The sequence below is a fragment of the Netta rufina genome (assembly GCF_964035555.1).
Source record: "Netta rufina genome assembly, chromosome: 25".
Taxonomy (NCBI): domain Eukaryota; kingdom Metazoa; phylum Chordata; class Aves; order Anseriformes; family Anatidae; genus Netta; species Netta rufina.
Genome location: NC_140149.1, coordinates 529881 through 549982, shown reverse-complemented (window position 1 = coordinate 549982; position 20102 = coordinate 529881). Strand labels below are relative to the sequence as shown.

The 20102-nt window shown below is 43.2% G+C and overlaps 1 protein-coding gene across 4 annotated transcripts in view; it reads right to left on the bottom strand.

Moving 5' to 3' along the window:
* Positions 1 to 20102, bottom strand: part of PKNOX2 (PBX/knotted 1 homeobox 2) — an 86730-nt gene that overhangs the window by 37008 nt on the left and 29620 nt on the right. The gene's annotated exons all lie outside the window — the stretch shown is intronic.

The window sequence follows — 20102 nt, the reverse complement described above, 5'->3', positions numbered from 1 at the left end:
ACAGGGGAAAAGCTGTGAAACTGCTGTTGCTGTTGGCCATGCCCCTGTTTTGCACTGGCTGTCACCAGCCCTGGGGTTAATTATAATCATTGCTTGAGTGTAAATATGCCTTTTACACTCAAGCTCAGACAGCGTGAATTAGGAAAAAAACAATTCAAAAACAAGGAGAGCTGGATCAAGAGGTTATTTAATAAGAAAAAGTCCATACAAATGTTAGAGATGATGCTGCATCTCCCAAGGATCTGGTCTTTAAGGAGGCTGAGATTAGGATTTCTAGGCCCATCCAACCAGATCAAGTGGCAAAATTTCCCTGCCTAAATGGGATTTAGCTGCCTAACCCACTTAAGCATGTCTGCAAATTACTGTATTTCTCAGTTCAGCTTTAATTATCTCACTAAATGCCTTCACAGATCTCCCTCTCTGCAGTGTTTCCCATGTCAAAAAAAAAAAAAAAAAAGGAAAAAATGAAAAAAGGGAAAGGGAAAGGGAAAGGGAAAAACAACAACACAGGAGAAGGTCTGTAAAGGCAACTTGAAATCTGGCAAATCAGTGCTAGTCCTTGGCAGGACAGTAACCAGAGACCCACCAAAACCAAGAAAAAGATATGTGTTGCCTAAAACCTTCTGCATATCAGACAGAAGTAAAAAGTGAAGTTGGACTGAATAATGACTGGCATGGCCATGAATGCCTTTTGCGTGTTTTCTGAAAAAAAAAAAGTGAGCAAAGAAAGTGCCATTCCTGGAAACCTGGAAAACATCAAGGCCTCCAACAGATACTGGAAGCAAGTGGGTAATTTCAAGGCAAAACCAGGCAATAGGAGACAAAACTCCTCAGATCTCTGAGATATATACACAGATATACATCAGGTCTAGATATTACCTCTATCTTAAGTGATAAACGTCACCTAAGATCTCCAATATGTCTGATATATCTACCTTGATATAAATCACCTCTAGAGAGCTCCTCACATGTCTAATATATGTCTGATATATACATCTATGATATATGCCACGGGTCTGGAGCTCCTAAAATGTCCAATATATATCTGATACATCTCCCAGTATGTATCATATACATAACCACTAGAGAGCTCCTCAAATCTCCAATGTATGTCAAATACATCTACCATGCTATATATAACACCTCTACAAAGCTCCGCAAATCTCCATTAAACATCTACATCCCTTGATACACACCACCTCTGGAAAGCTCCTCAGATCTTCAATACGTCCGTCTACCTCGATTTATGTTATCTTGTATAGACCTCCTCAGATCACCAACATATGTCTATTATCCCTTGACGTACTACTGCTCAGATCTTGAATGTACATCTGATATATGTGCCTCGATACACATCACCTCTAGAGAGCTCCTCAGACCTCCAGTGTACATCTGATATATGCACTGGATGTGTATCACCTGGTGGAGCGCTCCTCAGATCCCCAGGATCCATCCAGTACATTTACCATGCCACACACCACTACTGAGGAGCTCCTCCAGTCTGCAAAACATGTTTGTGGTACACATCTTCAACATGTCACCGGCAGAAAGCCGCACCTCGCCTGCTGGAAGAATCATGACAGCCATTCCCTCTGGTTGTAAGTCTACCCCGAATCCCCTGTAATAACAGCACTCACGTTTTCATGCCTTCACACACTATATCCACTATTGCAGCCAAGGGTACAGAAGAGGAGGGGCCATGAGGAAGGTCCCACAGAAAGTGCCGTTCCTGGAAAACTCGGCGACATTGAGGCCTCCAGATGTTGGAAGCAAGTGGGTGATTTCAAGGCAAAACCAGGCAGAAACAGCCCAACAGTGATAATGCAAAATAGTTGTTTGTACAGTGTTTCAGTATCACCGATGTGATTTCTCCACCCAGCCTTCCAAAATACCATCTGACTTCTCAACACTATTGTTTTAGCACCCATTTCTGCGTCTGCTCTTGCTCCAAAACCTTCTTCTTCCATCCAGAAATTGGACCCAAAACCTCCAAACATGGAAACCTTGGTGAAGGAGCAGAAAGGGCAAGAAGCCTCTTGACTCCTCAGGCATGTGTGAGTCCTGCCAAAAGGTTTAGAAGCTTAATCTGGGCTATGCTAAACACTCAGATGGGTCTTGAGTTCCCAAACTCTCCAACTGCAACAGCAGCTTAAATATCATTAAGGATATTTATGATCAGGAATAAAAAACCAACGGGCTCGTGCCTTGGAAGAGCATGCAAGGGCTGACGCCAAATACCTGTCAAGGACCCAGGATTTGACCTGCTTTGGATTTGTCCCGACAATGTTACAAAAACTTTGTATTTTGCAGCAATCTGTCATCCCCGTAGAGTCTTTTTTTCTCCCATGGGAGACTTTTGTCATCTGGGCTTGCAGCAGGAACAAAACATGAGAACTGGAAGAAAAGGAGCAGATAAATAGGGCTTTGCTAGTGCTAAAATAGCTTTGGCAGACTCTGCAGTCCCAAGTGATGCAGATTTTCTTCTTTGGAGGTGATCAGGGCTGAGATCTTGGATGCTGCATGCACCTGCACTGACAGGACATAAACAGCATTTGTGTGGTTTCCGCACAAAAGATGCAATTTTTGTCCCTGTCACAAAGAGTGCAAATAGCCAACCCCACCAGCAACATTTCCCCAAACACCATTGCAAAGGGAGATAAATCTTTTTCAGCCAGCACACACTTTTAGCAACTTCAAAAGGCATCCTTTGAAGTTTAGCAGAGGCCTTTGAAGTCCTCCTGATGCAGGAGGAATGGAGGGGATGCCTCTCCAAGATGTTCCACTGCAGGCAACACAAGCTGCTGAGACACAGTGTAGTGGGTACCCACTGTCACGTGGAGCATCCGCAGGAGGGTTACAAATGAGACACCTGTCAATGGCAATAACATGACTGCATCACATCATTGCACAGATTGCATCAACGGCAATCCCCAAAACATCCTAAATCCCCATCTTCCCAACCTGAATGACATACAACAGTGGAGATGGGATCCCAGGTCAGGTACCAGCATCCCAGGACCTGAGCCTGTACCCAGGCTGGAAACAAATGGTCCGCTAGAGCATCTCTGTTAATAAACATCTAAATAAGGGTAAGTAAATGCTAATTAAGATGATATTTAGTTAGAAAAAAAAAAATCCAGGATCTTTGCAAAAAAAAATAGGGTTTTTAAGCTTTGACTGAAGATGTTTTCTGTCAAGTTACCTTGCTTCCAGTGTGAGCAGATCACAATGCTTCCAATGTCAGCAGGTCAGTGCTGTTTAATTGTGGCTATTGGTTTTTAACAAATTTAATACCAGCTCCTTTGACCTGAGTGAAAATAACAAATGGTGAAGTCCCCCTAATAATGCTTTGCTGAAATATTTTCATTACCCACTCTACACTTAGAAGTCTGTTCCAAGCTGTGCCGGCCCCAAACTCTACATATGTGGTAAAAACTAGAGAAACCTTGTATATGTTCAAAACAGTATAAAAGCTCAAATTTCAGGTTTACTCTTTTAGGAGCTCCAGCCTTAGCCAAGGGGTGATCGTGGCTCCCCAACCACAGTCATGCAGCTCCAACAGCCACTGCAATCTGGAATGAGGAGCATTGCAAAAAAAACACTTTGATTTGTGTGTTTTTTCCCAGCTGTGCAATTTCTTTTCTTACTTCAGCAGCCTCTGAACATGGTTCAGAGCTGCAAGGTGGGGATGCTTGAAGGTGCCAAGAGCAATATGGCATTTTCATGCTTCCACCTCCCCAGATCCATAGGCTAAACCTGATGATGCCTAACCTGTTTCATTGCTCAGAGAGTAAAGAGAGCAAAAAGAGATTTAAAACATGCTAATATGCATGCGATATTTCTGCTCTTCCACAACAGTGAAGCCATGGCATCCAGCACCATGGTGAGACGCAGTCCAGGATATGAGCCAGTTGAGTCCACCAGCAGAGCCCAGCCCCTCTATAGGCAATTTGCATTATCTAGGGGGGGGGACACATATGGAAGTACTGGAGACCACCCCCCCCCATGCACATGTGCACATCTGGGCATGGGGAACAAAAGCGTCACACCGATAAATAATGGAAAGTCAAAGTGCCCCGCAGAAGTGGCACCATACTGTTCAGCCTCAGGCGAGATGGAGGAAAATTCGGTGCCCATGAGGTCTGGAACAGTGGGATTAATAACACATCAATTTTAATGCAGGGTGTTTTTTTGTTTTGTTTTGTTTTGTTTTGTTTTTTGGTTTTGGGGTTTTGGTTTTTGTTCTCCCCTCCACCCTCTCCCCCTCCCCCCCCCCCCCCCTTTTTTTTTCTGCTTCACAAACAGCAAAGTGAATGTTTGAGCATCTCTGCGGGGGGTTAATGAGGACTCTGATTAGTTATTCAGATTTGCCAATGCTGCCTCCATCCATCCTCAGACAGGGAATAGCAGGAAAGGGTTTGCAGAAAAGCTCTTAAAGACAACCTGTGTGGCTTTCACAGCCTGACTGTCTGCAGGTCTGGGGGAATTCATGCTGCAGGACTTCTCAAAAACCCTAGTGCCAGCTTTAGGGCAGAAAAGCACATTAGGAAGATGTACAGATCATTTGTGGGGGAATCAGAAAAACTCCTGTGATACAACCCATGTTGGGCAATGCTGATTCCTACAAAGACTTGAGGGAAAATATTTGGATTTTTTTTTCTTTTTCACATAAAAAACAAACTCTTGAGTGCTTTTAATCAAATTTTGTACAATTATAGGGTGAGCCACATGAGCAAAAACGGTGAAGACATGGAAAGAAGGAAGGAAGGCAAGCAGGCAGGCACTGTCCCAAGAGCTGCCACCAGACTGCAAAAATGCAGCATCTTCCAGCATAGCAATATTTTACACAGTCTCACATAATAAAGTGCTAATAAAGTGCTTTATGTCCTTGCACAAAAGCAAGTAGCTCACCTCTTCATTTCTTGGCACAGAAATTCATTAAACAGGTTGAGCTCACTCACCACGGAAAAGTTTGGGGGGGTTATTTCCAGATTTACACTTTTGTCATTCATCTGCATCAAAAAAAGGAACCTGAGCAAGTAGATAGCAGGTACCTGTAATGATGCTGCAGAAAGGTTTGAAGGAGGGAGCTGGAGTGGCATTTTGTAACACTGCAAAGGGGTTTTGTCAAGCAAGCTGGGCACTATTCTAGTATTCACAGGTGTGGTCAATATGCAATATTTTGGGGCTAGACACAGTGGTGTCAATATTCTCTCAATGGTGAATTTGTCCCAGCAACGAACACTTTATTTCTAGTCCACTGGAGAGACCAAGCTGGTTCTTGCTTTGATAGAAAGCATCACTCAACGTAGTGCTCAACGTTTTTTTGGGGGGAAGCTGCTAGGTATCCATATCACTCCCTATCATGCCCACCAGTTCAGTTGGAGTGTCAAAAGAAAGACAAACTGGAGTCAAGCAGTTGGTTCTGCAAATGTCAGGCAACGTGCCGGGGCTCTTCAAACCAAATAGGCTCTTTTCTCTGGGATCACCTCCATATGCTTTGTTTCTGTTTTAAATGGCATGCTAATTGTTCTGAATTAAGAGCTCCAGCTGGAGGAGCAAACAAGCAATTTGCAACCTTGAAGATAACACCCAACTCATCTCAAGTGATTTAAGTTTTGGGGGGAAATCTTGCCCTTCTGGTTCTGGAGTGTGAATGCTGACAAAAGAAAATGGCTGAATGCATGCACTCGGGCTAAAATTACATTGCTGTCATAATTAACGCACCCATTTAACAGAAGTGTATATTAGCACCCAGCCACAGGAGGAGGTGGGATGGTAAGAAAAAAAGAAGAAATTGCGGCACTTGGCTTTACTTTAGTGAAAACAGAGACATGAGCTGCCCTTTTCACTGCTGGGCAGTTCTAGCAACTACAGGTAGGGCTCATGAGTATTTCCCTCCCCTTCTTTTTTAAATTTCATTTACATTTTGTTCCACAATATGCATGCACTTAAAACAAGATATCTTTGAAGCTTTATCTCTTTGCCATATTTTTTTTTCATTTACTGCTAGATACAGGAGGTGAGAAAGACTGCAATCATTGTTTGTTTACAACTCCAGATATTCAATATTGAAGGGTTTTTGTTTGTTTGTTTTGTTTTTAATTTAAATAATCTTTTTCAGCAAAAACAGTGACCAATTAAAATTATTTTCAGTATCTGCTATGGTGTGGGATTTAAGAAGCAAATTTTGTCCTGCCATGTCTTGTTTCAAGAGGAACAAATGCTGCAAGTTGTGAAAAAGACTACAGAAAAGCTACTTCTCTGAAGTGAATACATAATTGCTGAGGAAATGCAAGAAAAGAAATCCATGATTGTGACTGGGTATCTGCCACAAGACTGAGGGGAAACTCCTCTTGCTACCCCAGCCAAGGCTGAGTTGGGAGTCCATCCACACTCAACAGCTTGCCGATGGCTGTGACCCATCAGAGGACCAGCATAGTGGCTAGAGTCATGGTCCAATGAGATCTTCTGAAGATGGGGGCAATTCTCCTTGTTTCTCTGTTTCTCAGGTAACTAAGGGTTTAATTGCACCATGAAGAAGGGAAGCGAAGGCAATCTTTAGTATGAACATTAAAACATTGGTGCAACTCTTAAGAAATCCCTCTGCAAGGATGGGAGGCACGTCCAAAATGCAGCCCCAACACCCAAGGCTATGGGCAACACTGCTGGGACTCAGGGAGTCTTGAAATTCCAGGGCCAAGCCGTGATATCTGTTGGCCTCCCATCTCATGTATAGTGTACCAGTAGAAGTGATAAATCATTTTGGTACACTTGCTGGGAATAGCAGCCCTCAATAAAAGACCAAAACTCAAGTGAGGCAGCCTGACACTGCGCTATTCCCAGTGCACTCTGTTACACAGATTAATCCTTCTTGATGGAGAATTACAATTAGGGCTCCATTTTAAGGAGATATCAGCAATCAGATATCTTATCAAATGCCAGCTCAATTATTCAAATAATCCCTGGCTCTAGATTTGGGGGCTGTTTAGGGAAAGTGGTCCGATTAATGTGCTGACGCTTCCCCATCACGTCTGACATTCTCAACTTCATGTCTGATTACAGAATTTGCATTCAATTTAATTTTTCCATCTGGAGTAAATGAATAATCCGAGTACCTACCCCATCCTTAATTACATTTGTTAAATTAAAAACTGGGATGTGAGAAATTTAAATGCATGTAGCTTTGCGGCCAGACAAACTGCACGTTCAACCTGCTGTCTCCTGCTCCAATTTCTTTCCCTTCCCCTCAGCCATGCATCAAAGAAATTACAACTAGAAAACAAAAATTCTTTATAAATGATGAAACAATAGATGATCTTTTGACATTTCCAGTACTGTTTGCAGGGGAATGAGATAAAATGTAATAAATTCATATACTTCTGTGTGTTTCTTGGCTCCAGCAGCTAAAATTTCCATCTCTTTATGCAGGAGTCCTGGGGAGCAGAAATCCTTGATAATGCCAAACAATTCGACACTTTATTTTCTCTTTACTCCACACCATGCAAAACACAGGCTTCAAGCTGCCAGCTGCTGGGAGTGAAACCAGATGCCACGTCCCTTTTCCATATGGAAACAGAAATCACCCCGTCTGGGGGTGTTTGTGATTGCAGCACTCTGTGACCCTGGGGTTGCTACCAGCACCCAACAAAGCCTCCCCTCAACAACTAAAAATAATAATATTGCAATGTTGCAGTTATAATTCCTCTCCCTCAGTCCAGTTTAGACCAGACCCTGGTATCACCTACTCTGGACAGTAGCAGGGAAGGTTTGGCCTGAGCCACCAAATTTCCTAATTTTTAAATGCAAAGGTAAACATGGAGGTGGAAATAGAACCATCAAATTTGATGTTGTTTTTATTTTTTTTTAAACAGTTTTGCAGAAGCTTGATAAATTCTCATTCTTTTGGAGAAATGCATCCTGATGAAAACTTGAAGTGTTGGAATTAATAGGTAGATTCAAGGGGATGGTGAGAAAAGGACAGCCTGATAAAAAGAATAGTTAAACACAAAGATAAAGCATTTACAACTTTGGCTGTGTTAGGAGCAGTAGTCCACACATCACGTGATGGGAAATGTCAGATAAATATATCTGGATGTTGATTTCTGCTAGATGCCAGTGACAACAAGTATGTTCAGGGAAGTCTGTTCTTAGCACTCCCAAAGAGTATTTGAATAAAATAACTTGTCTATGGGCAAGTAACAGTGCAATGGTATGATCCCCTGGTTTGGGGCTTGCAAGACTGGTAATAAAACACAGCTAAAAATATTCAGGAAAGCCATGCTTGGGTAAAGCGAGACAGGTGAGAGCAGAGCCAAAAATAGCTCTTCCCTTTGCTCCCAGCATGCTCTCAGCTAAGGTGACATTTCTGCACTTCAGGGAAGCTGGATTTGACTCACCCCCCAGAAAAATCCCCTTGGAGGAGTGTATCTGGTTGACCTTGGCCCAACCCTGGTGGCAGGATTTGGCCATTGGAGAAATCCCCTTCACAAGTGGGCGGCTCTGATGCTGTATTGTGGGTGCTGAGGTTCATCTTCCTTTCTTCTGCTTTGTTTTGAGTTAACAGTTATGGTGCCGGAGGAGAAAACATCATGTTTTAGCAATGAGGTCCCCAGTGAGTCTGTTTAAAAATTAATTAGTGCCATGCAACGTATTAGCTATGAATAATAATTCTAGCTTTGTACCTATTTCACTGCCTTCCACACCACCAGTATTCCAGCTTTTATACGGTCCTTTTAGCCAACTGGGCCCTAATACTGAGGGTACCAAGGAAATTGTTGTCCTGTCTTCTGAAAATACCCCCATCCAACACCAAACATTTGCCGTGTGTTTTCTGTGCTGCTTTTAAATAAATAAAGGTTGTGGTTGCTAAGCTGGCTGCAAAGTACGCATCACTCACAGGTACAGGTTCATGTCATACCAAAACTGCAGCTGCCCAAGGGCAGAAGTCTGGCCAGACACTCACGGCTCTCATGCAAGGTGGTTCGTATGGAAGAAGCAATGGGTCCTGGTTTTATCCAGGATCTAGGACAGAGGTCCTCTGAGCATGGAGATCCCTCCACGGCTGGAGATTCCCCCAACCCTGAGCAGGGAGAACCTTCAAGGATGGAGATCCCACCACTGCCACCATCCTCATGTATGGAGATCGTCCAAGGATGGTCATCTGTCTCTGAGGATGGAGATCTGCCAACTCCAAGGACAAAGCAACTCTAGCAACCTCAGGGAAGAAGATCCCCATAACCCAAAGACGAAGGTCCCCCAACTCTGAAGGTAAAGATCTCTCAGCTCCAAGGATGGAGCACCACAAAAAACAAGGATAAAGACCCTCCTCACTCCAAGCACAGAAGTACACCCAGCTCCTAGGATGGCAATCCCCCTCCCCCCCTCCCCTACAAAAGTGGAGATCCTCAAAAACCAAGGATGTGGGCCCTCCCAGCCCTGAGGGTGGAGACCCCCCCAAACTCCAAAGATGTGTTTATGCAGACCTCCCTAATGTGTTTATGCAGACCTTCCAAGGAGAGGTTCCCTGTGTCGACGAGGATGAAGATCTCACCAAAACCTAAGGGTGGAGACCCCTTTCCCTGATCTGAAAAAGGGAGATCACCCCATCACCCTGCAGGCCAGCTGGCCCCCTCCACTGCCCTGCTAGCCACAGGGATGCCAAGTAATCCACCAGCCCATGCATTTGGGCAGTGAAGCCCCATGGAAACAAGGTGACAGATGCTGAGAAGCCTCACATCAGCCGCCTTCAGGTGGATGGTGAAGCCGACAGAAATTTGTAGGGACATCTGGAATATATTCATTTTATGGCATGTTTCATATCATGGACAGGTACTTTGAAGCTGTAAGTAGTAGCAGGGCGGCACTTCCCCCTGGGTGGGCTGTGGTTTGTGCTTTCAGCCCGAGCTGCCCTGGCGTGATAAAGGGGCTGGGGACACAGAGCTGACGTTTTCCAAACACAGCTTTGTGTCTCTGGGGCAAATCCAGAATCCAGAAGCAACTTAAAAACCAAAAGAAAAAAAAAGGAAAACAGAAAAAAAAAAAGGGGGGGGGGAAGGGGAATGAAAAAACCAACCTCCATGTCTTTCAGTGATGTTGATCCCCACATCAGGCCATTAACAGTCCCATCACAAATTGTAAACGACTCAGATAAATTTAATGGCTTAGCAGCTGTGACAAAAGGCCCTTCTGAAGATTCATTTGTTTTGTGGAAAAGAAATTAGTTAGGAATTTTAAATCTTTCCAGCTTCTTGATGCAGATGCCTGCCAAAGCCTGCATGTTGGTGGCATGTTGGTGCATGGCCCCAGGGCTGCAGCCAACCCCTGAAGGAAAAGTCCTCTGCTAGCATCCCAAAGCAGGGGACATGGACGTGTGCCCATTAGCACACCGCTAATGAGGCTGCACCTCTCATGTTCACCCCCAGCAACTGTATTAAAAGCCTCGAACAATGAAGAGTCCTTAAAACAGTATGATTTGGCTCAAACACCTCATGGAGAAGGAAACCCAACACTAGGGAACAGCAGCGACTGAGCTGCAAAAACCAGGGCGGTGGAAAGATGCTGGCTCCCCATGGGGAATGACAAACCCTAAACCTTCCCACTTCCCTTGACAGTCCCAGTCAGGGAAAAACTGGGGCCAAGCTGTGCTTTCCAGCCTGCAAGCGAATGCCCTTTCACCCATGTCAACACATGAAAATAATGTGTTAAACCACTTCTAAGAGCTCTCAGCATTCAGAGGCTTCCCCAGCAACCGCTGCTGTCACCCTCCCCATCCACGTCCCTTTTCAGTCATGCAAGATTGAGGTTTTTCGCCTTCAGCCACATTCATACTTTATTGCACAAGCAGCACCATCTCAAAACTCCTTTTAGTTGAAGTTCAGAGCTATAAAAGATGCAAAATGCCCCTGAATTATTCACACAGTGTTTCAGTAGAAGCTGGTAACGGCACCAGCATGCGATCAAGCGAAGGATCTGGGGATGGAGCCATGGACCTGTGTTGTCTCCTTGTCTCCATTTGGGTGGAAAAATGCTTCTTGAATATGCTGGGGGGAAGGAAGTGGAGGAGAGGGTAAAATAAAAGGGTGTCCCCAGTCTAGAAAAGGCTGGAGAGTGGGGAAACACAAGGAGCACCTGTTTTTCAGATCCAACATAACCCAGATGTTTTGGGTGTTACTCCTCTTCCCTCCTCCTCCCCCCCTCCCCCCCAAGAATTAGTTGTTTGTTATTTTTCCCCATTGCATTTTTTTTTCTTTTTTAAAGTATGAGATGGTTGCTGTTCTGGCAGGCTGGGAGATCTGCAACATTTCTGGCCCTCAGCAAGCTGCTGAGCAGCAGTGCTGCATTTGCCCATTGGCGATGCTGAAGCCTTCTCAAACTTTACAAGATTGCAGCGCCAAAATTAAAACATGGCATAGGAGGAGAAAATGCAAACCAAGAAACTCCATTCTGGGAAGAAGGGATAGAAGCAAACAAAAAATGTGAAAATTTGATTAAGAAACTCGGAAACAACTTTACACTTCAAATACACAAGGTTTTCAAAAATGAAAAACCCTGAAAGGTTTTTTCCTTCTATATTTACCTCTGTTTTGCTTCTTTCCATTTCACTGAACAACCAGGCGCTCCCAAGCTGGGATTTCCACCCTGCCTTCAGCTCCTACTGGGGGCAAAAACCCAACAACTCCATGCAGAAAAACCCCACAAAAGTAGGACACTAAGCCCTGCTAGATCCAAACTCAGCTTGATGCTCACTAATTACCCAGTAATAGTATTTATATGCTGCTGTCACACTCAGAAATGCGGCTCCTAATAACTGAGGTCTGCATCAATATTAATGTCCTGGCTTGACTCTCAATACCCAGGGACTGGCAGAAGACAAAGAAACATCACAGCAAAGTGAAGTGGGGAGAGGAAAAAAGAATGTATTTTTTCCATGTTTGGCAGGAAGAGAGTGCTTGAGATCAAATGATGGGATCCCCATGGGTGAGGATTAGCAATGACAGCAAATATAAATTATAGGTTCCCACCAATCTTCTAGTGGCAGAATTTTTTTGTCATCTGTAATCCCTTCCCCAAACTTGTATTTCCCCATAGGCAGGAATGGGCTGGAAAAACTCTTTCCTTCTTATGGGAATGAATTTGTAAAGTTTGGGGCTGATCAATCTCCTGTTACCTGAGTCACTCCAATATAAGCAGCAGCAAATGCAAACCTCAGCCTGCTTTTTGTTGCACATGCAAAACGCCAGGTTTTGGGTTGGCTCAGAAAGAAAGAAACAACTCGAAATAAGCTTTCAGGAAGCATTTCTTTTTGGTGACACTCCAATTCTTACAAAAAGAAGGACAACATCCCCCGTTCTTCACAAATACTATATGTACACCATTATTTTCAGAAATGTGGCTATGCAGGGCACGGCACAAGTTGCAAACGTGACCTGACACATTCTGTAATTCTATGAAAAAGCTCTTTTCTTCATAATTTCTATGCAGAGACACTTGGTACACCAGGAACATTTAGGCAGAGTTTAAACAGAGTTAATAAACTATTAATAGCCTGCAGTAAGCCTGTGATAGATTTAAGCTGCATGTGCTATGTGCACCTCAGTGCAAGGTGTTACTACCGATATCTGCAGTCAGTGCACACCAAAAAAAAAATCACAGAAATCTTCCACTAAAAATCCAGTTCCAGGAAATTTGGCATTTCTCATGGTAAAATGCATACTTTTAGGATTTTTTCATCAGAATGAAATCTGGCAATTTGAGCATAAGTGCTGGTGAGGCATTTACCCTGCAGAGTGTTTGGTGTGGTGTTAACCCATACTGTTGACCTGTTAATCGGTGTTGATCCACGTTTGTTAGTTATTAGTATTCAAAGAAAATGAGTGGAAGCTATAAAGTTCACATTTAGCAGTGTAACACTCCAGAAACTTTATGTTAGGATGTTCCCAGATCATCATCATTCTGTACTTTTATTTCCATAGAAGTTGAGAATTGCGTTATTTTTAGTCAAATTCCAAACAAGAAAAAGGCAAATTCTTGAAAGTTCTTGAAAATCGATTATCTGCTTCCCACACGCCTAGAGTAACAAAGCATGGTTGTGAGCAACTTCTGGATGTAGATTTCTTTGTGCATTTATTAAACAGCAGCAATTAGTAATGCACTGACCTTTCTGAGAGCTGATCCTGTGTCAGTGGCTATGCTACACAGAAGCGTGACCTAAACCAACTGCCCAAAGACTGCCATAAAAATCAAATACTGCTATAAAGTGACTTCAGATATTAAAAGAAATCCCCCCAAAGAGACTATTTATCACCTCGTTTGACAATTTAGGTGGGAAACAGCACTCTGTGGTTGTAGCCTTGGCCATCAATTCTGGTCAAACTTGAGAGGAACTTTTCAAAAATGCTACTGAGGGACCCAGTGGAGATGGAAATTTTCCCAAAGCTGAAATCTCCTCTGTTCAGTATTTCCTTGTCCTAACTTGTGGAAAGAAGAGGAACTGTCTGCTTCCGAAGTTTTGTTGTTGTTGTTCTATTGGAAGAGGGGTTGTCTAGGAGAAGGAGTTGGTGGGCAAAAATGAGTCTGTCAGGAAAAAGCATTGATTTCCCTTCACTTAAGAGACACCAAGCGACACCACTAGAAATTCCAAAAACAGTGCCCCAAAAGCATTTTTCTGTGTTTCTTTATTGGGGTGATGGAAGAACCATGAGAAGAAGCAAAACCTTCTTCTAACATCTCTGGCTGCAGACACATGGTGCTCATCACCCTTTTGCATTCAGAAATGCCCTTTCTCTAACCAACTCCACATTAACCCACAACATGACTCCTCCCTGTCACTGCCACACTGAAGGGAGCACTCTGCCCCAACCCCTCCATTGGCACCATGGAAAACACCCAAATCACCATGATCTGGCTGCCAAAAGGGCCAACTGCACCCTGGGGTGCCTCAGGCATGGCGCTGCTAGCTGGTGCTAAGGGAAGGGACTGTCCAGCCGTGCTCTGCCTGGTGAGACCTCACCTCAGGCACTGTGTGCAGGTTTGGGCATAAGGACATAAAACTATTAGAGAGTGCCCAAAGGAGGGCTATAAAGATGGTGAAGGGTCTGGAGGGGAAGATGTGTGAGGAGCGGCTGAGATCCCTCGGTTTGTTTAGCCCAGACCAGAGCAGGCTGAGGGGAGGCCTCATGGCGACCTGCAGCTCCCTCACGAGGGGAGCAGAGGGGCAGGCGCTGAGCTCTGCTCTCTGGGGACAGCGACAGGACCCAAGGGAATGGCACGGAGCTGGGACAGGGGAGGGTCAGGCTGGGGGTTAGGGAAAGGTTCTGCTCCCAGAGGTGGTCAGGCTCTGGGACAGGCTCCCCAGGGTCACAGAATTGAGGCTGTCAGAGTTCAAGAGGAATTTGGACAATGCTCTCAGACATAGGATCTGTGTTTTGGGTTGTCCTATATGGAGCCAGGAGATGGACTTGAAGACCCTTGTGGGTCCCCTCTGACTCGGGATATTCCACAATTCTGTGATTCTATGACCTACAAATCCCTGCCAGCCATGCAGGAGTCCTTATGTCTGCTTTCCCTCAAACGTCCAGATGCACCTGCCCCAAAATAGGACCTAACAAAAAAACGAACGAACAACCAAAAAAATACCAACAACCACAACTGAATTGGAAATTCAGCCAACTAATTAATTGCATACCCATGGAAGCCAACCCACTGCCTGATGCACTTTCCGTATGGCCACCCGTGCTGGACACAGCTTGTTTTTCGACTCTGGTGTTTGTCCCCATTTTATTTACCTTGAAATGGGAGCTGCAGGCACTTGGATAAATAAGAGCAAAAGTGATTTGAGGTTCACTGTAGCTTTTCTACTCTCTGTTGAGATATTATTGGCTAATCTCCTACACAGCTGCTCCCAGCTGAATAGATGCAGCCCACCTCCTATGCCGGCAGGCGATGGTATTTGGCCACCAACCAACATGGGAATAAATACAAGCGTTATTTCGTTTTGTTTTGTTTTGTATTGTTTTTTTTTTCAGTTGACTTTTTTTGGCGTTTTTTTTCACTCAGAGGAATATGCGGTGATATATCTAATATTGCACCTAGGTAGAAAAAAAACCTCCTTGCTTTTTTTTTCCCTGCCAAAGGGGGCAAGTTGAAAGATGTCCCATGGAAGAGCCCCCATGGCCACCCCAGGACATCAAAAGCTGTCCCCATTCATCTGCAGAGCAAGTTCCTCCAGGGCAAAAAAGGCAAAATCTCAAGGCAAGATTGCAAATCCCAAAGGCAAAATTTCAATGAATAAATCCCCATGATGCCATTTGATTCATTCCAATGTCTCGCTAGCTTAGCATGGGGAAAGTTTGTTTTTTGTTGTTTTTTTTTTTGTTTGTTTGTTTGTTTGTTTGTTTTGTTTTGTTTTGTTTTTTGGTCCAAAATGGCAAATAGTGGAGCTGGGATTATTTAAGAGCAAAATTAGGGTGAGATATTGTATTTTTCCCCATCTGGCATCCTCTGAAGGAAGAGAGCATCAATAGCAATAAATGTTCCTTTCTCCAAAGCATGAGTTCAGAATGGAGAAAAATGTTAAGTTCTAAAATGCCTCAATGAAATTTAATTTTTGTTTGAATCAACAGCTTCACTCCGTGCCATTTTAATGCTATTTTAAGTTGAAATGTCAATTTGAAACTAACATTTTAAAATGTCAAAACATTTCATGTCTGCAGACAGATCTGATAGTTTTTGCTTCCATGTGTCCAAACAGAAATCGCTTTTGGAATTTTACCCTGAAAAAATGAAAAATCAATATTTTGACTTCTTGGAATGAAAACAAAGTTAAAATATAATATTTCCTCCAGGATGCAAACAATATTTTCTGACAAGCTGTAATCACCAAAAACTAATCTGAACCAAATGTTTGCTACCATGGTCTGTTACAGATATGCAAGAAGAGACAAGAAAGGGGGTTTTGTTATTATAGTCTTTCTGAACCCTTTTTTTCCCAGCTATTTCCACATTTCCAGTGCCTTTCTCTCCTATTACAACCCAACAGGGACCCAGCAGAAGGTGGGTGCAGGAAGCCATCAGGCATGGCTATTTTCAATGCACTGCATTTTGTTAAAGGGACTTAATACTGGGGAAAACCCTGGAAAAAAAATAATATTACTTCTCCTTTGCATTTTCTTTTTGTGAGATTTATGCTTCATTTTGCAACACTGGACCACCCTCCCATTGCCACCATTTTAGGGGATTTGGGGGAAGACAGCAGCAGGAGCTGCAGGGGACATGTACACAGGGGGGGCTATCCTATATAAAAGCCATTTTCCAGTGATCTCACCTTTTAAATTCCTTGCCAAAAAAAAAAAAAAAAAAAAAAGCAAAGAAAAGCAATCCAGGCTGGTCATCTCAATAAATAAATAAATAGAATCAGTTTTACTGCTTTTTCCCATTCACTGGAAAAATGCAGCATTGCAAAATGGGATGAAAGCTGGCAGTTTTAGAGTTTTTGGGCTACAGAGCAAGTTGTTTGGCCCAAAGCTCACAGCTCTGCTGTCCTTGACCACCTCCCTGGCTTCACAGCATTGTCCCCAAATTTCTCCTCCTTGCTTTTTCCCTCCATGGCACCAAGCCCCGCACGGGGAATAGCGCAATTATCTCGTCTCACCACATTTTTCCAGCCCTGCCTGAGGTTTAATTAAAGCCAAGCGCAAAAACACAGAGGAGAAGAGCTTCGTGTAGATATCACCCTGCCACATGCGAGGGAAAAAAAAAAAAAAAAAAAAAAAAAAAGAAGAAAAGGGGAAATAAAACCTTTATCACAGACTTTTTAATTTACCAAACCTTCCAGCTCAGTTGGATGTTGCTCCTTTATCATATTTCCTTAAAGAAATGCATATATATATATATACACATATAGAAGCATGCATGCGCACGAGGACAAATGTATATATATATACATGCATGCTATGATATATATGCTTCCTCTCTATATAAAAATATATATATGACCATACCCTAATACCCTGTAATCTCCTTGAATTACACCTAAAACACCCTCCTTGCAGGTGACCTTTTCACAAAAGGCTGTTTCTATGCCAACAGCATTGTTTGATTCAGTTGAGAGAAAAATACAGCATGAAACTGCCTTTAATTTGCTTAATTCAATGTCATGGATTGCATGATAGAAACCTCCCATCACAGGAAAAAAAAGTTAATATTAAAAATTAATTAATATGGATAGGGTTCAAAAATTAGCAGAAGAACATGGAATACTCAGCCACAGACCACAAGGTCTGGCTGCAGAATTTTGCCCAAATTCCTGGCATTGTTTTGGGGTGAAATTCCCATCGCTTTTTTTTTTTTTTTTTGAGCCATATCTTGTGGTTTTAAGCTTCTTCTCAGCTTAAAAACTTCTGTCTCCTTTTCCATCTCCCCCCACCTGCAGACCTTTGTTCCTATGGAAATGGCCACGCAAAACTCCAAATATGCAAAATTCTGAAAATCCCCTCTTTTCCTTTTTCACTGCCAATAGGGATTTTTAGGGAATCTCTGACTCCTGTTGCTTTTGCAACACAGAAAACTCAACTAGGTGACCCTTACTACAGCACATCTTTTCATAAAACAAACAAACAAACAAAACAAAACAAAACAAAATCAGTTTTGGTTACTTGGCCACATTTTTACCCAACACCACTTTAACTTTTGTGTTCACCAGCAGCTGTAAGCAAAGAGATAGCCACTTGTCTCTGCAGGAAAAAATGCAACAAGCCGCAGAGCTGAGCTTTGAAAGATTAGGAGAAGTTGGTAAAAAACAATCTTTTTGCACCACTCCAGCACTGGTGAGTAGACACAAGTAGCAACAAGACATTGCAGGGTAAAAGCAGTGCAATAGTGATGATTTCCTGCTGTCTGCAAAGAGGATGTGTTGGAAATTCCTGCCCTTTTTGGCAGGCAGGGATGTATTTATTTTTTCTGACTCAACCCCAACACGTTCGTGGGTCTCGGGAGGAAAGATATTCCCCAACGGCTCAATCTCACAAGGGCGCAGAATGAAGAGGATAAAAATACTGGTTGCCATGGGAACATAAACTCCAGAGTTTGAAAATATCAGAATTAACCTTGCACTAATTTCAGTCCTTAAAACGCAGTCTTGCATCGGCATTTGGGGGTTTTTGGAGCAGGAACCTGAGCTTCAGGCAACTCATCCAGCAGGATTCAACATCCCTTTTAGCCTTACAGATGTTTTCTTACTGCTGGATGTTTCCCAAAACCATTTAGAGTTTCACAGAGAATTAAAAAAAAAAATAGTAATAACAAAAATCCCCGGATTGTGGGTGCCATCCCGAGAGATGCAACGTGAGGGTTTTTCATGCATCGCTTTCCTCTCAACTGGAAACCCACTCATGACATTTGGTATTCTTTGCTCAAAACACACCACAAGCACTTAACAATTGTTAAATTATGACAATGAGGCTTCAACACCACTGATACTCAGCAAGTGCAGCCACTTTTCCAGTGGCACCTGCAACATCAATGGCTTTGAGCATTTTCAGTCACCAGCTTTATTAAAACACAAAAACAACTTTGGGGTGGTTTCAGCAAAGCTGCTCAGCCCGAGCTGGAGAAACACCATGCTCAAAGGAAAACAAACCATTTTTTGCTTCATAATAAGGTGACATATTTGGTATCACAAGCCAAAGGATAGGCAGCAGGCCACATAGCAAAAGTTAAACAGTAATAAAAGGATTATGAATTAAAAGGGGGCATGGTTAATCCTCTGTGCAAAGAAAGATTCCCATCATTAAACTTGAGTTTCCAAAGGTGAAACAGAAGAGGGAATTCACTCCTCTCTTCAGAAAAACACAGACTTACTGGAACTAATTTGTTGTTGACTGCAATAAATCGGCTCTATTCTGGCACTTGCAACAAGATGCAAGTTTGCAGATTTTGCAACACATTTTTGTAATGGGTTTGCAGGCTTTTTCAATGAAATGCACTGCACATACTCCTTTTTGCAATGCAATGCGCTTGTACTTTTTTGCTTGCTCTTTTTGCAATGCAATGCAATGTGCTTCTTTGCAGGACTTTAAAACTGCAAAGCAGGACTTGCATTTTTGCAAATTTCCAATGCAATATACTGTACTGTCTGTGGGAAGTGTGTGTGTGTGTTTGACTTTGCAGTGCAATGTCTGTTTGCATTTTTTTATTTGTAATTTTGCATGGACCTTGGCACCACTGAACAGAAAGGCCACGGGTTTATCCATGCAGGCATTTGTGCTGGAAGTGTTGAATTGGTTTCACCATCCATAAAGCAGGCTAAGATTTCTGCAGAATTCGGGCTGAGCTGAAATGATGTTTTTTAAATGCCCCCTGTCATGGTTACAAAACTCCAGGTGAGAGCACCCTGCTGTTTCCACAAATGGCTATTTACACTGTTTTGTGGTTTGTTTGTTTGCTTAAAAAAAAAAAAAAAAAAAGCGTGTTTTTTTTTTTTTATCATTTAATTTGTCTAGAGAAAAAAGGTCACAGTCTTGTTCAGAACAAGGTTCTGGCCACAGCGGGGACCACGCAGGCAAGAGCAGTTTAAGGGCAGCAGTGCCTCGATGCACAAAAAGGAAGGTTTTTCCCAAAAAATTCCCAGCAAGGAGGAGGCCTGTCCGCATGAAAAAAAAAAAAAATCTTTAAAAAGCAGGCTTGTTGGAGCAGTTTGGTGAAAAAAAGCTTGAAATCAGCTTCGCTGAGACACTTCCCCATAATCCCTCGCTGTTCCCCAGTGGTCTTGTGCAAACAGTGTGAGGCGGCTCAGCCTCGGCTCCAGCCACGCTCCTTGGGGCTGGGATTTTAAATAAATAACCCAACATCACTGCCTGCAAGGGGAAGTGAAGCCGTGTTCACATGGGCTCCCAGCACCGGTGTCACCGAGCCATGGCTGCCCAGTGCAGCAGCAAGAAAACACCAGTGATTCTGCATCTGGGGGATGTCGAGAGCTGGATTTGGGGAGATTTGTGCCCCCCAGCTGAAAATGCTTATTTTCTGGATAGCATGGGAATGGGAAACGTCATATTCAGAGCCCAACTAAGCACTGCAAATGGTCTGTATCCTGTCTGGAGCATCTT